General features: G+C 44.7%; 1 long non-coding RNA gene across 1 annotated transcript in view; it reads right to left on the reverse strand.

The window, feature by feature from the left end:
• Window positions 1–298: 298 nt before the first annotated feature.
• The window catches only part of LOC135187517 (uncharacterized), a 113,633-nt gene continuing 98,981 nt past the window's right edge, over window positions 299–14,950 (reverse strand). The window contains exon 4 of the long non-coding RNA XR_010307356.1: window positions 299–601. This is a non-coding gene — a long non-coding RNA (uncharacterized LOC135187517). The remainder of the gene's footprint in view (window positions 602–14,950) is intronic.

Genomic DNA, 14,950 nt, shown 5'->3' on the forward strand with positions numbered 1-14,950 from the left:
CTTCAGTAATTAACAGCATGCAAGCAGCTACTATAGGAAAAATAACTGCAAGCCTAAGAAAGCAACAGCTTGTTCATGGCAACTTTTTTCTCCCTCTCCACTTTCAAAGCAGTGACATTTTGCTGTTTGCCTATCGTCCAAGAAATTGTTTGGGATCATTAAATCCATGAGGGGCTCAGATATCTATATTTTACCTTTCTGTCAAATATTTACGTGTCACACACAGGACCTCACCAAGGAGTTGTTGTGATTAGTTGCCAAGAAGCATCAAGAATCAAATACAACTGTTAGGGTTTAAGGGTTTTCCTGTTTATTTCTACAAACAGGCAGAGTAAACACTGTCAGTCCAAAGTAAACCACAGAGTACACACTTTTTTTTTCCACCACCACCCCCAAAATTAATACCCTATAAAAACCTGGGAGGGTTGCCACTTACATTCAAAATTACTCTCTCTGGTGACTTAGCACCATGTGTGAGGACTCAAAGATCTTTCATAACAACAGAGGCCAGGTTAAAATTGTCATTTGGAAGCTCCCCTTGGTTCCTTATAGTTGATGAAGATCCTCCTCAACACACCCAAAACGTGGCCAACATTTGGATCTGATCAACGTAAGTAAAATAGAGATGGGATACGGTTTTAGGAAACAAAACCTCAAATCCAGCTGGGATTGGAAGACAAAAAAAAAGGCAACAACCTAGAGATGCATATGTACAGTATCACAAAATCTAAGCCAGCAAGCCAAGGACTGAATTTTGAGTGGCATTCAAAAGATTTTCATTAAAGCTTCCATTTGTTTCAGTCATTTGAGAACTATTTAGTCACTTAACTCTCCCGGCTGAGTTTTGTTTTCAGATGCCAATTGACAGAGGAAATTCATTCCAACTAAAGATAAATCCCTACTTTCACTGCCAAGCGTTTTTTTCTGCCACAGACAATTATTGGTCTAGAGAGGACTTTTTCTTTCTTCTGGAAATTTAGCTCCTTCTAAGAAACTTAGGTGAAATTAAGTCCTTTGTTAAACTGACAAGCTGATAAGTCTACCTTTGTTGCTTTTGTTCTTCTAAGGCAAGGTTAAAGAACACATGAAATGGAAGAAGCATTTATACAGAGAGATCAGGAAAGAATTTGTTCTTCAGTTCAGTAGCTACAAAGGTAAAGAGGGTGCCTTAAAGGTCATCTAGTTCCAACCCCCCTGCCATGGGCCAGGATGTCTTCCACTGCACCAGGTTGCTCAAAGCCTTGTTCAGCCTGGCCTTGAGTGCCTCCAGGAAGAAGGCTTCCATAACCTCCCTGGTAAATCATAGAATCAACCAGGTTGGAAGAGACCTCCAAGATCATCCAGTCCAACCTATCAATCAACCTATCAACCAACTTACAATCCAGTACCTCAACATCCACCTACATGCTGTACCTTCTGTGTCCCAGAACTGGACACAGCACTCAAGGTGTGTCCTGACCAGTGCTGAGCACAGGGGCAGAAGAGCCTCCCTTGTCCTGCTGGCCACACTGCTCCTGAGCCAGCCCAGGATGCCATTGGCTCTGCTGCCCACCTGGGCACACTGCTGCCTCATCTTCAGCTACTCTCTACCAGCACCTCCAGCTCCCTCTCTGCCTGGATGCTCTCAGCTACTCTGTTTCCAGCCTGTAGTGTTGCTTGGGGTTGTTGTGGCCACAGTGCAGGGCCCTGCACTTGGCCTTGTTCAATCTCATCCCATTGGCCTCTGCCCACCCATCCAGCCTGGCAAGGCCCTCTCCTACCCTCCAACAGATCCACACCTGCCCCTAGCTTGGTGTCATCTGCAAACTTACTGATGCTGGACTCAATCCCCTGCTCCAGATCACCAATAAAGATATTGAACTGGACTGGGCCCAGCACTGATCCTTGGAGAACACCACCAGTGCCAGCTGCCAACTGGATGTGGCACCATTCACCACCACTCTCTGGGCCTGGCAGTTTAGGTCAAACAAATAATTGTATTCTTTTTTTTTTGTTAAGGAACAAAAAATGCTCTAACTTGAAGCATTTCTTTCAAACTAATCAAGTATGATCCATTTTAAACTTAACTACATATCTACAAGGTCTTGTAATGACAGGACAAGGGGCAATGGGCTGAAACTGGCAGAGGGGAGATTGAAACTGGATGTTAGGAAGAAGTTCTTTGCAGTGAGGGTGGTCAGACACTGGCAGAGGTTGCCCAGGGAGGTTGTGGATGCTCCCTCCCTGGAGGTGTTCAAGGCCAGGTTGGATGAAGCTTTGAGCAACCTATTGCTACAAGGCCTTGATAACAGGAAACCTTCCTGGATTTCTTGAGGCCTCCTTCAGGCAGGGGAATGCTGCAGTAAGAGCCTGGTAGTCATGAGTAGAACTCATTTTGACGCTGATGATCTCCAGGTCATGCTCAGGGGAACCAAAGCGATCTGAGATCACCACAGGAGGCGCACAGCCTGCGTTCACACACTGGAGCTTGGCTCTCCATCCAAGAGCAAGTTCATTCTGTGGCCTACACTCTTTAGGTCATTAATGGCCAGATGAATTTTGCTACATTTTTCCTACAGCAGAGGAAAATAGAAGTGTGGGGAAAAAAAACCCAACCCAAAACCCATCCCAAACACGTGGACTAGTGAGATTTAAAGCAAAAAAGGAGTTCAGTCTCAAATCCCTCAATGTGCCTGGAAATCCCACTGTTCTCTTCCCATTTTGGCGCCTAATAATTAGTCATTAGCTCCTGCCTTGCAATGAACAGAACATGCTCATCTAGCACTTGCTTGACAAGATCTGCCTCCTGTTGATTATTTAACAGCCTAATTTAATTCAGGTTTCTGTAGTTTCTCCTGGAATTTGCCAAGCAGAAATTTATCAGATTCCATATAAATCTATGTCAAGGGGGTTGGGGAGGGAACTTTAATGGAAATGACTACATTAAGAATTGGGGATTGGGCCCTTAATAGCTGCTACAATTCATCATCTTTTTTAAGATGGAGAAATCAGTAAAATGAAATAGTTTAAAGACACAAAAGTAATAACCCAATCATTTAAGATGAAAGAATAACTAGGCAATACCGGCCTGAAGAAGGATAGATAGCCTGGCAGGAAGGCACTGAACAGAAAAGCATCAGTATTAATCCTAGAAAAACACCAATTCATGTGAAAATATCCAAGTAAAAACAGACCAAGCTTATTACTACTTCCCTGCTCTTGCTACTCTATCGAAGACCTTCAGACACAGCTTTGGGTGGACAGAAATCACAGAATGATTTGGGTTAGAGGACATCTCAAGGATCAGCCAATTCCAACCCCCTGCCACAGGCAGGGACATCTCCCACTAGAACAGGTTGCTCAAGGCCACATCCAACCTGGCCTTGAACACCTCTAGGGAGGTTGTGGAGCACAGAATCACCCAATGCGATTGAAGATCACATTGAGTGATTCTGTGCTCCACAGCCTCCCTGGGCAACCTGTGCCAGTGTCTCACCACCTTCACTGCAAAGAACCCTTTCCTAACATCCAGTTTCAATCTCCCCTCTGCCACTTTAAACCCATTACTCCTCACCCTGTTATTACAAGACCTTGTCAATAGTCCCTCCTCAGCCCTCCTGTAGCCCCCTTCAGATACTGGAAGGCCACTATAAGATTCACTCAAAGCCTTCTCTTCTCCAGGCTGCAGAGTCCCAACCCTCACAGCCTGTCCTCATAGCAGAGTTGCTGCAGCCCTCTGAGCACCTTTGTGGCCTCCCCTGGACTGGCTCCAACAGTTCCATGTCCTTCTTGTGTTGGGGTTCCAGAACTGCACACAGGACTCCAGGTGGGGTCTGAGGAAAGCACAGTAAAGGGGCAGAATCCCCTCCCTTGCCCTGCTGCCCACACTGCTCTTGCTGCAGCCCATTCTCCCAGCCCTCGGTATGAGAGGGAGAGGGAAGTTCCTGGCTAGAAGCAAAAGGATCTGAATTCCTTGGTAAATTTGCAAATTTGATATGTTATGAGGAAGCAAAATGCATAAATTTGCAGTAGGTAACTATTAGCTGCAATTTCATCTATAGCCATTATAACTCTATAAACACATGTTTTGAAGGTAATACAAGCCAAATAATAACTCAAGGTGAAAGCAATAATGCATGAAAATGAGAGGCTGTCATCTCAGTCACAACATTAAAACTAAATGCAAATTCTAGTAAGAAAGAAAACAGACAAATTCTCAGAACAAAGGAGAGGGAGAGGAGGAGAGGGAGAGGAGGAGAGGGAGAGGAGGAGAGGGAGAGGAGGAGAGGGAGAGGAGGAGAGGGAGAGGAGGAGAGGGAGAGGAGGAGAGGGAGAGGAGGAGAGGGAGAGGAGGAGAGGGAGAGGAGGAGAGGGAGAGGAGGAGAGGGAGAGGAGGAGAGGGAGAGGAGGAGAGGGAGAGGAGGAGAGGGAGAGGAGGAGAGGGAGAGGAGGAGAGGGAGAGGAGGAGAGGGAGAGGAGGAGAGGGAGAGGAGGAGAGGGAGAGGAGGAGAGGGAGAGGAGGAGAGGGAGAGGAGGAGAGGGAGAGGAGGAGAGGGAGAGGAGGAGAGGGAGAGGAGGAGAGGGAGAGGAGGAGAGGGAGAGGAGGAGAGGGAGAGGAGGAGAGGGAGAGGAGGAGAGGGAGAGGAGGAGAGGGAGAGGAGGAGAGGGAGAGGAGGAGAGGGAGAGGAGGAGAGGGATCAGCCTGGTTCACAATTACATGTACCCACTACACTGCTTTACTTTAAAAAGGAGATTAATAATTATATCCTGCTTTGCTCTAAAGGAAAGCTGTGGCAGGGAAATTTGCCTGCTCGGGACATAGAGGACAGTGACAAAGTCCTGCTGGAAGGTGAGTAGACATGTGAGTTGCTTTTTAAACTGAAACACCAAATTAGTGCTGGTAGGAGGGGATATGAGAAGGTGCTACAAATGTAGGTATTCCCTGAATCACAGCTGGTCAGTCCATCTTTGCAATTTCAGCTAAAATTCACTTCCCTTTTAGATTCATAGACTCATAGAATCAATCAGCTCAGAAGAGACCTCCCGGATCAGCCAGTCCAACCTAGCACCCAGCCCTAGACAACCAACCAGACCATGGCACTAAGTGCCCCAGCCAGGCTTGGCTTCAACACCTCCAGGGACGGTGCCTCCACCACCTCCCTGGGCAGCCCATTCCAATGCCAGTCACTCTCTCTGACAACAACTTCCTCCTAACATCCAGCCTAGACTTCCCCTGCCACAACTTCAGACCAGGTCCCCTTCTTCTGTTGCTGGTTGCCTGTCAAAAGAGACCAACCCCACCTGGCTGCATTCTCCCTTTAGGTAGCTGTAAACAGCAATGAGCTCTGCCCTGAGCCTCCTCTCCTGCAGGCTGCACACCCCCAGCTCCCTCAGCCTCTCCTCACAGGGCTCTGCTCCAGGCCTCTCACCAGCTTTGTCGCCCTCCTGTGGACACCTTCCAGCACCTCAACATCTCTCTTGAAAGGAGGAGCCCAGAACTGGACACAGCACTCAAGGTGTGGCCTGAGCAGTGCTGAGCACAGGGGCAGAATATCCTCCCTTGTCCTGCTGGCCACACTGTTCCTGAGCCAGCCCAGGATGCCATTGGCTCTCCTGCCCACCTGGGCACACTGCTGGCTCATCTTCAGCCTACTATCCACCAGCACCCCCAGGTCACTCTCTTCCTGGCTGCTCTCCAGCCACTCTGTCTCCAGCCTGTACTGATTTCCAATCACAAATGGAGAGTTGATCACAAAAGGTTGTTTACTCTTAATGATTTCTACCACTCACAAAGTTCCTGAAGCTTCTCCCCTGCTACAAAAGGCAATGTGAAGATAAACATCCCTGTATGGCTTCTATTAGAGCCTAAGAGCCTTCTGGCCACCTCCATTCATAAGCTGGGACGTGGACATACACAGGCCCTTAGAGAGACCACAGAGAGAGTGATTTACCATTGGAATGGGCTGCCCAGGGAGATGTTGGAGTCGCTGTCCCTGGAGGTGTTCAAGCAAAGCCTGGAAAGGGCACTTAGTGCCATGGTCTGGTTGATTGGCCAGGGCTGGGTGCTAGGTTGGACTGGATGAGCTTGGAGCTCTCTCCCAACCTGCTTGATTCTACGACCTGGCCTCAGATGTCATCAAATATTAAAACAACAATAGGTGTTTGTGTTTTTTTCTAGTGGTTGTTTTGAAAGGGAAGTTCTTTTCACTTGGTTGTGATGAAAGAGAAAGGATTTGAATAAAAGTTATTTAAAAGTAGCAAATAATTTTTAAAAGCTAACACAGAACAGAAGTCCAAGGTTAGTGTGGTAGTTTGGGGTCCTTTTTCCCCCCTGTAAAAGGAAATTACCATTTTCCTTTCTAGTATTACATGAACTGTGAGAAATTCATCTTTGTGTGCCAAAGAAAGAATGGGGGGGGAACCCCCTCAGCCAATTAAATGTCTGTGTGCTTCATGCCCGCTGCTACAGGGGCAGAATGCACACTTCTATCTCTGACTGCCAAAAGAAAAAGCATAGAAATAATGGTTGTGTAGCTCTTGAAATGCTTTACTGAACTACAGTAAAACCTTTTAACAATTCAGCTAGCTGATAGAACTGAAAATATTGCTGATTCCCATTTGTAAGATGCTAAATAGCCTGAAACTAATTTAAACAACGAGTGAGCCAGGCTGTGAGTTATCTGTGGCCTGTTGAACAAAATAGAACCATAGAATGGTCTAGGTTGGAAGGGACCTCAAGGATCATCCAGCTCCAACACCCTGCTGGAGGCAGGGACACCTCCCACTAGAGCAGGTTGCTCAAGGCCTCATCCAACCTGGCCTTGAACACCTCCAGGGAGGTTGTGGAGGACAGAAGCACAGAATGTGATCTTTGATCACATTCTGTGCTTCTGTCCTCCACAACCTCCCTGGGTAACCTGTGCCAGTGTCTCACCACCCTCACTGTAAAGAACATCCTCCTACCATCCAGTCTAAATGTCTCCTCTTCCAGTTTAAACCCATTAACCCTCCTCCTGTCATTACAAGACCTTGTCAATAGTCCCTCCTCAGCCTTCCTGTAGGACCCCTTCAGATATTGGAAGGTCACTATAAGGTCTCCTCGAATCCTTCTCTTCTCCAGACTGAAGAGCCCCAACTCTCATAGCCTGTCCTCATAATACTTCATTTGCCACCTCTTCATAAGCACAGGTTTGAAAGATTAGCTGCTAAAATGTGTTCTGCAAGTGGACAACCTCAGAGCAGTTAAATTCTGCAGAGAATCCACTACCTGAACTTTCCAAACTTGACATTTTCCCATGAAATAAGATTTATACACAAGCAAGCCTCCCCCCCCCCCCCCCCAACTTCTAGCTTTAAGCTGAAGATTTTTCCTTTCCCTTTTTTTTTAACTTTCCTTCTAAAGCTTCAAAGTTTCCTTTGGGTTCAGGTATTTCTAAATGCTCAATTTCCCCCCCCCCCCCCAAAAATAAAATAAACCTTCAAACAACAAGAAAAAGTCTAAAGCTTATGACATGCTCTGGTAGCTAAAAAAAATTAGCTCAAATCCCAAGATCCATCCTGGGGAACTTAATTGCTTCAAAGAAGAAGGAATCTTGTCAAATTGACTCCAAACAAACATAATCAGTAGCTTTGAAAGCTTGTTTGACATCGAGGAGGCAATAGCAAACAACACAGGCACCAAAGAAACACACATCGATGGGCTGTCAAATTTTTTTGTTAGACATGATGCTATTATCAAGGCACATCAGGATGAAATAAAGTGACCTGGCTGACCACAGGCTTACAAATGTCTTGGGAAGGAAGGAAAAACGGTGAATCAAAAGGTAGCTTTGTTTCCCGTCCCCCCAGGCCATCTTATTGACAGGGATGACAATGGTCCCAAGATGCACCATTATCTATGACCAGCAAGCAGACATCAAATGCTACCGAGCTGTCTCTGTCAGAATAGAGAATGCTGCTCAAAATACACAGGGCTTGTTACATTTTGTTCAGCAAAGGTTTGTCAAAAGCCAGGGTCACTCTGTGTGCACTGCCCTGAAGGGTAATTTTAAAAGGCAGGAGAGATGCACTCGATTCTACAGCGTTTCTCCTGGAAGGAGACTTGGAGGCTGTGGACGACCGAAATAATGTTTTGAAACAATCAAAGAAGGACTCGAAATGAAATGAAATGCAATGCAGTAGAACAAAGCCAATGGATGGTCATTAGGGCTGTGTTATTCCAGAGCAAACCACTATCCAAAATAAACAGGTTGGGGAATGATTCCCATATTTAGATGTTTGCTCAACAAAAATCCAGTCGATTGCTAAGGCATCTAGGGGGTGGATGCTACCGTAGAGGCATGACTCAAACTCTAAGGCATAAGTACACCCTCTTCAAGTATCTGTGTTGCACCATTAAGCAGTTAATTGCAGGAAAAATATTTATACTGGCCAGAAAAGCATTGTTCATTTGGTACCCTTTGGAAAGAAAAGAGAGAGGTTGTATATGCAAACTCCCGACCTCAGAAATACTTGGGGGAACTTTGTTTCTCTGGGAACATCTGCTCAGCACACAGGCTGTGGAAAAGGAAAAGTCCAAGTGCACTTCACTAATTGACCCATGAAATCTTTGTTTAAGAATTGGGTTGCTAAAAAATAACAAAACAAAACAAAAACCAACAACAACAACAACAAACAACCACACACAAAAAAAAACAACAACAAAAAAACACCACCAAAAAAAAAACAACCAAAAAACAACTACCCAGAACAAAACCTGAGGGTGAAAAGAGTATTTCAGAGAATCAGTCAGGGTTGGAAGGGACCACAAGGAGCAGCCAATTCCAACCCCCCTGCCATGGACTGGGACACCCTACCCTAGAGCAGCCTGGCCAGAGCCACATCCAGCCTGGCCTCAACCACCTCCCTGGGCAACCCATTCCAAGCTCTCACCACTCTCATGGTGTAGGACTTCCTCCTCATGTCCTGCCTGAACCTACCCATCTCTAGCTTTGCTCTGTTCCCCCTAGTCCAGTTACTCCCTCATATCCTGAAAAGTCCTTCTCCCTTCACATACTTGAAGGCCACACTAAGGTCACCTCAGAGCCTCCTCTTCACCAGACTGAAGAGCCCCAACTCTTTCAGTCTGTCCTCGTTTCAGGAGGTGAAAGTTTTTATCAATACAGAAAATGCTTTGTGGAGGTTGTTCACTGGTTCTCCCTTGTGGGTCAGCTCTTGCTCTTCCTTTAGAGGTCATTGCTGCCTTATGGATGGGCATTGCTTAACTAACAGAGCAAAAAGGGTCCGTGAAAAGGAGTTATGAGACTGCAGAGAAGGATTTAGGGGTGCTGGTGGGTGCAAAGATGGACATGAGCTGTCACCAAGTGCTGTCAATTCAGAGAGTGTTTAAACTGAAGGAGGGAAGATTTCAACCAGAGAGAAGGAAGAAATGTGTTACATTCAGGGTGGCAAAACACTGGCCCAGGTTGCCCAGAGAGGTAGGTGGTAGATGCTCCATCCCTGGAAACTTTCCAGGCCAGGTTGGACTGGACTCTGCAACATGCTCTAGTTGAAGATGTCCCTGCTCCCTGCAGAAGGCTTGAATTAAATGACCTTTAGAGGTCCCTTCCAATCCAAACTAGCCTGTGATTCTACAAAAACTCCCTGGTGCTGCCCTAATCAGACCAGACAACAAAACATGGCCCTTCACTGCTAACTTTACAACTGCACCTTGCCCTGGAAGTGTTAACTAAACACCCTGTGAACGTTTCTGTCTGTGTCCCCTTTGTTCTGATGTTTCAGGGGGTCTGATGCTCCCCAGTGGTGCTGCTCACTCCTTGCAAACCATACATCTCCAAAGGACTGCGCCCCTCCGCTTCAGTCCTCAGCCATCCAGACTCATTTCTCTGCTCCCTTCTGCTTCTGTTTACAGTGACTTCTCAGAGAATCCAACTGTTTTGCTTTTCTCTCTTTTCTTTTTAAAGATAATAATAAGAAAAGGCCCAAAATAAAGGGGGAGAAAAGGAAGATAAAAACCCAATTCAGCTACAGCCTTTTGCTTCAGGTTTGAGGCTCCGAGGTTACAGCTGATGCTCCACTGTCTATATCCATATGATTTTCAGGACAGAAATTAGGATAATAGTCTATCATATATACTTTCTCTCCTCCTAGACCAATCTCAAGATGATAGCTATGATCCTTTTTGCATCTCATGGGGCATGCTCTTTTGTCCCCAAACACAATGCTATTAATTCAATGCAATAGTTCCTTTTTTTCCCTTTCACTGGAAGTCACAATATGCTGTAAGGCGGCCTGATCTCTCCTCCAGTGTGGGGACTCTTAAGTGCCCTTCAAGTCAAGGGTGACTTAGTTCATCTAGTGTTTGCCCACCAGAGCTGCTTTTCCCTTGTCCTTTTTCCCCCCCTCCATTACTCACTATTTATGTAGATTCACATGTAACAGGGAGAGTAAAATTGTGTCCTTTGGTGAAATCCTAACTCCTCTTATTATTTTCAGCTGTCAATATTTAATGTGGACATAAATAGAGGTAAAAAACCCCACAACAACAAGAAGCAAACAAACAAGGAACACAAATATGACTATGCTTCTCATCCCTAATGGTGTCCTTTGGTGAAATCCCAATTCTTCTTTTTTTCAGCTGTCAATATTTAATATAGGCATAAATAAAGGTAAACCAAACAAACAAGGAACACAAATATGACTACACTTCTCATCAGTAAATTCCACATTTGGGTACAACATCTGCATTAATATTCTTGCACACTCCAGCTCTTAAAACCAGGAAATCTTCCTAGTGACTTCTGTGCTGTAATGCTCCGTGGGAAATTTACAGCTTTAAGGTATCTTTAGCACTTCAACATCAAAGCCTTCACAGAAAAAAAAAGCAGATACTTGATGTCATCTGAAAGCCAAAGAAGGCACAAATGTGTCTACAGTCCCTTTTGCCCACCATTCAGCCTTGCCTGAAACAGCTGCCTGAGTTCAGAGACACTGGGCCACACGTATGGGAACAGTGGGGTAGATTTAGTCTCTCCTAAGCCAGATTCAAACAGATACACCATGAAGACAAATCTGCATGTGTTCCTGTTACAAAATCCTATTTGTTAAATAAACCCTGTTCTACACACCAGATGACTCATTTTCAGGATTGCTGACCACAACAATATAGTCAGCCTTACAGCCTGTCTTCACAATTATTTCACCTTTGTTTAGAATCAAATCAGATTGAAAAACAAAGAGAAAAAGAAAAGGCCACACAAGAAAAACGGAAAGCATAAAAACAACAGGAAGGAGGCAAAACAACAGGAAGGAGGCAAAACAACAGGAAGGAGGCAAAACAACAGGAAGGAGGCAAAACAGGTAAAAGGCAAAAAAAAGAGCAAAAAGCAAAAAAATAAAAGGCAAAAAAAGCAAAAAAAAAAGGCAGAAAGCAAAAAAAGGCAGAAAGCAAAAAAAAAGGCTAAAAGGAAAAAAAAGGGAAAAAAGAAAAAAAAAGCAAAAAGGAGGAAAAAAAGAAAAAAAAGAAAAAAAGGGAAAAAAGAAAAAAAAAGGTAAAAGGAAAAAAAAGCCAATGGAAAAAAAAAAAAAGCCAAAAAGGAAAAAAAAAAGCCAAAAAAGAAAAAAAAGAAAAAAGAAAGCAAAACAATAAAGAGGAAAAGTGCAAAAAAAAAGGCAAAAGAGAAAAAAAGCAATAGGAAAAAAAAGCAAAAAGGTATAAAAAGAGGCAAAAAAAAGGACAAAAAGAAAAAAAAGGAAAAAAGGAAAAAAAAAGAAAGGAAAAAGGCAAAAAAGGACAAAGAAAAAACACAAAAAGCAATTAAAAAAAGCAAAAAGCAAAAAAAGAAAAAGGCTGAAAAAGAAAAAAAAAAGCAAGGAAAAAGGCAAAAAGAAAAAACAAGAAAAAGAAAAAAAGAAAAAAGAAAAAGGCCATAAAAAGAAAAAAGCAAAAACCAAAACAACACAAAAAGCAAATAAAGCCCCAAACACTCCCAACCCCTAAACCCAACATCAACTCTAACTGTTGTGCATGGCCAGGGTGATCAGAGCAATCTAAGGCTAGCAGCTCGGTGTGGCACACTGGGTGTAAATGAGGTAACACCCTCAGGTTTGAGCTCCCCAGTCTAAAATCAGGAGAAGAAGCTAAGGAGAACAGCATCCCCTCCGGCTTGTTGCCTGCAGCAAGGCTCTAAGCAGTACCTGTGGCTCTGCACTATCCGTCCAGCCCTGCAATAACCATTTCCATTTCTGCCTAAGGGAGGGCTTACAACTGCTGACAGCCAGGTTCTTGCTATGAGGACAGACACCAAGCAAATGAGTATGTTTGCAGATGTTTAGGAGTCCATGTGAAAGGCAAAAAAAGAGTGAGCATTAGGGAGAAAAGAGAGAGTATTGATTCAGTGTGACTGATGGGAAGGAGTTCAATGATTGACTGTGAAGTGTGAATTCCAATGCAGTGGGAATGGGCTTTGCTGTGAGCGCAGCAGGGTCTGCGTGACCATGACTGAGTGTGACTGGGTATCATTAGGAAGAACTAAGCGAATATGAGTGGAAAGCACTGATTATCCCCCCTGTAATCTATAAATAAACACTATTGCAGGAAGTTTTGAAAAATGTATTTAATAAGGGATTTCCACTGCCTGAATAAACTTGCTGAGGCCAGAGAGCCTGAGCTGCAGGAAAATGGATCATTTTACTCAAGGCTCTGTCATGTAATAATACGTGAGCTCGTAGCTGGCAGGGACAAAATAGGTCTAAATTTACAGCAAAATGGAATCTCTGCACTTAAAGGTCTGTCCAATGAGCAACAAACCAATTTACCAACTCATATAATATCAATCATCCCCTCTTCAACTTCCAAGTGTTTTGAAAGCTGAGGAGGGACTTTTTAGGCTGTCAGGTAGTGATAAGAGTGGGGGGAATGGAACCAAGCTAGAAATGGGTAGATTCAGACTGGATGTTAGGAAGAAGTTCCTCAGCATGAGGGTGGTGAGACCTTGAAATGGGGTCCACAACTTTGCATTCTAAGCCTGCCTAGAGTTCACCTGAGATGATGAAGTTGTTTAAAATATAGACTGAGGAGTGAGTGGCTTGAAAGCAGCCCTGAGGAGAAGGCCTTGGGGGTGCTGGTGGATGAGAAGCTCAACATGAGCTGCCAGTGTGCTCTGGCAGCCCAGAGAGCAACCAGAGTCTGGGTTGCAGCAAGAGAAGTGTGGGCAGCAGGGCCAGGGAAGTGATCCTCCCCGTCTGCTCGGCACTGGTGAGACCCCACCTGGAGTACTGCACCCAGTTCTGGAGCCACTGTTACAAGAGAGATATGGAGGTGCTGGAAGGTGTCCAGAGAAGGGCCATGAGGATGCTCATAGGGCTGGGAACTGCTCTGCTATGAGGAGAGACTGAGGGAGTTGGAGCTGTTCAGTCTGGAGAGAAGGTTCTGAGGTGACCTTATTGTGGCCTTTCAGTATCTTAAGGGGGCTACAAGAAAGCTGGGGAGGGACTTTTTAGGCTGTCAGGTAGTGATAGGACTGGAGGGAATTAAACAAAGCCAAAAATGGGTAGATTCAGACTGGAGGTTAGGAAGCAGTTGTTCAGCATGAGGGTCGTGAGAGAGTCTGGAAGGGGTTGCCCAGGAAGGTGGTGGAAGCCTCATCCCTGGAGGTGATTAAGGCCAGACTGGATGAGGCTCTAGACAGCCTGATCTAGTGTGAAGTGTCCCTGGCCATGGCAGGGGAGTTGAAACTGGCTGATCCTTGTGGTGCCTTCCAACTCTGACCGATTCTATTATTCTGTATTTTTAATAGGTACAGCGTCAGAGCATTTAGTTAGCAAACACATAGGTGAAACCAACAGACAACAACCAACCACCCATGAAAGAAAAATGCTCTTCTGCTTCCTGTACATGTAGGCTGAGCAGAATGAACAATAGAATTTGAGAAATGTGATGGTCAGCAGCAGCAACATCAAAAAGCTAATTAGTCTAATAAAAAGGCCACTCACAAGTCTTTTAGAAGAGTTTTTAAAAGGCAATGCACAGAATCAACCAGGAAAAGGCCTTCAGGATCATCAAGTCCAACCTATCCCCCAACATTATCTAATCAACTAACCCTGGAGGTGTTCAAGAAAAGCCTGGATGAGGCACTTAGTGCCATGGTCTAGTTGACTGGATAGGGCTGGGTGCTAGGTTGGCCTGGATGATCTTGGAGCTCTCTTCCAATCTGGTCGATTCTATGATTCCATGGCACCAAGTGCTACATCCAGTCTGTTTTTAATCCCTGCCAGGGATGGGGACTCCACTGCCTCCCTATGATTCTATGCTTCTTACCAGGCATGTTTAAATTCAGAAATAAGACCACCCAGGACATACAAATTTGGGGACCGATGCTGCCTTCTGCAGCTCAGAGTAATAAAGTTTTATTATCCCCAAATAGCTGTCCTTCAGCAGTGACCAAATAACTGAACTGCCACCAGATATCTGCCTTTCTGCAGGGCACCAGAGAATCATAGAATCACCAGAACTGAGCCTTGATGTTGCTCCACTTGAACTCAACAAGAGCAAAATCTGGTTTCCATCCCAGGATCTCGGACCCCACACGCTCAAAAGTGTATCAGTATCTTCTCAGCTGCTGCCTTTTCTCCACAAATATCTCTGTTTATTGCAGCAAATTTCAGGACAAGTCAGACCAACAGAGTCTTTGTTACTAAATATCTGCATGAACAAATGTTGATTTTAACAGTAGATGCTGCCAGAGATTAAAGCATTGCCAAAATTCTAGATCCTGATGTAAGCACCATGGATTTTAACCACTGAATTCAAGTCCTTCCCTTACCTGAGTAATTTTCTTCTCTCTAACTCTTCTCAAACAAAACAAATGTATTCTTTGCTCTCTCTTTCTTTTTTTTTTTAATAGATATATATGTTATTTTCTACTTTAATTGGAAAAAAAATCCAACAAAAGATGAAAACACTGAGCTGCTG

Source organism: Pogoniulus pusillus, chromosome 2 (assembly GCF_015220805.1).
Source record: "Pogoniulus pusillus isolate bPogPus1 chromosome 2, bPogPus1.pri, whole genome shotgun sequence".
NCBI classification, from domain to species: domain Eukaryota; kingdom Metazoa; phylum Chordata; class Aves; order Piciformes; family Lybiidae; genus Pogoniulus; species Pogoniulus pusillus.